At 30.1% G+C, this 3,624-nt stretch overlaps 1 long non-coding RNA gene across 2 annotated transcripts in view; it reads right to left on the bottom strand.

The window, feature by feature from the left end:
* The window catches only part of LOC136795159 (uncharacterized), a 15,640-nt gene extending 12,611 nt beyond the window's left edge, over window positions 1-3,029 (bottom strand). For both annotated transcript variants that reach the window (XR_010842728.1, XR_010842729.1), the window contains exon 1: window positions 2,971-3,029. This is a non-coding gene — a long non-coding RNA (uncharacterized lncRNA). The remainder of the gene's footprint in view (window positions 1-2,970) is intronic.
* Window positions 3,030-3,624: the final 595 nt, after the last annotated feature.

The raw sequence follows: 3,624 nt of genomic DNA, 5'->3' as shown, positions 1-3,624 counted from the left end.
TAAAATCTTTATTTATTTTTATAAATGTGAGCAATATTGGGTAACATACAATAAGGGATTTCTAGGTTCGTTTCAGAAACCTAAGTGGTTAGGAAAGATGTGTGATCCCACCAGATTTATTTTTTTAAATATATCTTGCGTGTTAGAAATTATGAGTCTGTATGTTATAAAATATGTAGTATTATTGCTTAAATTAATATCATTGACGTTATTCAAATAAAATAAAAGTTGGTGAGTATATTTTATTGAATTTAAACTCCTCAAATTTAGTTTCCCCATGAATTCTATTCAAACCTATGTTAAATATCATCAAAAGGACAAATCATTTTTGATTCTCTGTAAATTCACAACGATTTATTATCAAACTGAGGGTTTGAACTAAGCTTAATATAGAAAGTAGTCCAATATGAACAACTTTACTATAAACATACTATATCAATACTATAAATATATACATACTACAACTACCATACTACATATATATACTAAACACTACTAATATACTAAACATACTATAACAATACTATAAATGTTACTTGAAACATTAACATAATCAATATATATCATAAAACTTGATGAAATTTCCATCATGAAAAAAGAGATTGGAATCTCGATAGTAAGGACTAGAGATTATGAGAACACTTAGTTTAGTTGAATGAAATCCAAGTTTTGTGAATTGGAAACCTTTTACAGATTATAATGCAAAGATTTGCTCACCCAATCGAAATATTTATTCTGTCAACATAATATTTGATTCAAATATCATTAACAAAAGATACATTGTTCAGATTTCAGGATAATTACAGAAAATAAACAACAGACTTATTTTTTTATTTAACTGTTGCTAAATACACCCAGTTCTTAAAACATTAGTGAGAAAGAGGGTCCTTTCCTCCCTCCAGTAATTTGAAAACTTAGTTGGTTAATTATGATTGACCCAAAAACATGGGTCATTTCAGATTTTAAAACCTACTTTAAACAGTGAAAACTGTGGCAAAACATTTTACACCTATAAAGTTGAAAAAGTGGGATTTTACTGATATAATGTTGTATAAAAAAAATTATTGTCAAGTGTCAACATTGACAACAGGTAAGTGAAAATTTAAAAATCCAACTGAGTTGGGAAAATTTAAATATTATAATACTTGATTTATACTTAACGGAATTTTTTAGAATGAAAAATGATTTATTTCAAAAAGTTACAATTTTATTTAATAATTATAGTATTTTGAGTTTTATCCCATCAAAGGTTCAATATGATAATCAACAAATAATTTATAGAAAAATATTTCATCTCGATAATTGTGAAAAAATATTTTATAATATTGTTAGGATAATTGAAAATATGTTATAATTTCCAACCTGTATCTCGAAGTCAGAAAAAAAAAAAAAATGCCAAAAGGCAATCCAAGGTATCATTAACACCCAGATATACATATAGCATACCTCCTATATGTATGTACCAGATATTCAATAACATCATTATAGGAGGGTATGAAAAAAAAAAAAAAAATGTTATAATCATAATAATCATTCTAATAATTTTATATGATTTTGATATTGGATCTTCACCTCCATCCTCTACCTGGAAGTCACACTCAATAGACACCTCACTCTCTTTAGCAATGTACATGAGAGGCTCAAGATGGCCCACAAGAAGTCCTACAGGTTGTACCACCTGCTGAAATCACTGCAGCTCACCCTCAATGCTGAAGCTGCAGATCTGCAGATCTATAAGGCTGTTATCAGCCATGCTCCTCCATGGTACATCCTTTCTGTGACATCTATACATGAACACTCTTCAAAAACTACAGAGCTTCCAGAATAGTAAAATGCACAACACCACAGAGGGCCAGGAACGCTGACATACACGATAAACTTCAGCTTCCCTCTGTGCCGGAATACATAGTCCGGGGGCACATAAAATGTTTTAATGGGCTAAAGGCCTGTACCAACTCGTTGTTCAGGGAAATTGCCCCTCCACCAAGGGAGGTGGCAAGGAACTGTCCCCCTGGTAGATGTACTCCCCGAGGCTGGTTAGACAAAGGACCCTCTCCACTTAATATATAAATGGTGTCCAAATTAGTGTATGGGACTCAGTGGACGTACATTACATACAACTTATAATACCTCCGGGTAGAAGAAGGGTTGAGCACAAAATTGTATATATTTTTCCTATTTTTATTTTATTTTCTAATAAAACAATTCACAGGAGGGTATGAAAAAAAAATTAATATTGTTGGGAAATCGGATCAAATATGTTGGGAGGTATAATATTTTGCTCTCCTCCCCAACAAATTTTTATTTGTGCATCCCATGGGCACTCAGAACACTGAAGTTACATACATAGGTTTTCCCTTTAAATATGTTAATTCCTCTAATCTCTACAATTTTCGGAATAAGGATTTGATTTTAGATAAATCAGCAGATTTGGTTTACCTTATGAAAGTATGGTCAATTTTCTAATCTCGGATCAGATCGAAAAATTGCTCGACATAAATTCGTCTTAAAACCCAATTTACTATCAGAATTTGTAAAAAAAAAAAATCTATTCCATTAAAAATTCTAGTGTCAAGTGCGCTGTAGAACAACAGGATACTAGCAACACCCTGAAAAGATAGACTTTATTGCATTGATATAACCCAACGAAAGTAAACAAACTTAAATATAAACTAAATTCCGAAAAATTATAGTTTTTCAACTTGTATACAGGAATATCGTGGTGGTGAGCTATACCAACTAGAATGCAATTTAACAGTGTCAATACAGTATGTTGTTCTGTTTCTAACAAAAAGGTAATCTAATCAATTCCGTAACCCATACAATCCATTGAATACAATGTTGGCGTAAGTCAAAACTAGAGTTCTGGGATATTCAACACAACAGGGGAATATATGAAGTTTATACCAAGCTTTTTTAACTAAAGTTCTATAAAGTGTTTAGTAGTTTAAAATTAAAGTTTTTACCTACATCACTTTTGCAATAAGCAGCTCATTTATTTCATTTATTGTTACATTAGATTGCTAACGAGTTAAATCAAAGTATAATAGGTATTGTTCATTGTTCCGCTATCAGGAAGAGTAACCTCCAATGTTTATGTTTATCAAATATTCTAGAGATTACGTAATTAGTAATGTTTGAACACCGACTTACTGTTTGCGATGACAGTCGTGTCTCTAATAGAATAACGCTAACGTTAAAAGAGTTATAATATCTTTGTAGTTTTGAAACTTTTTGGTTTCGTGACACACTGATATGATTAAATATAATTTACAGCTCTACTATAATTTAATATAATTTAGCTTATTTTTATTATTATTTTTTTAAATTTGATTTTCCCTCTCTACTTTATTGAAATTTTCATACTGTCTTACGATTTCCACTAGCTTTACGAAAAATACAATTAAGGCTTCTGTATTTCAGGAAAATTACAACTTTTCAATTAATGTTCCAAAAATAGAATACCTTTAATTGAATGTTTTGTAAAGTTAGTTTCCATATATTTAGAACCACTGTGAAGTAAGCTATCGATATTATGAGACTTTAAAAATTTAATTACTAATTCAATTGTTCTATTATCATTCTTCAGGGTTGTTGATATAAATCAGTGTTTAATCCAAAACT

Source organism: Halyomorpha halys, unplaced genomic scaffold (genome assembly GCF_000696795.3).
Source record: "Halyomorpha halys isolate HHAL.00 unplaced genomic scaffold, Hhal_1.1 Scaffold441.1, whole genome shotgun sequence".
NCBI classification, from domain to species: Eukaryota; Metazoa; Arthropoda; class Insecta; order Hemiptera; family Pentatomidae; genus Halyomorpha; species Halyomorpha halys.
Note: the sequence above shows the minus strand (reverse complement) of the source record. Positions and strands in the feature narration are given on the sequence as shown.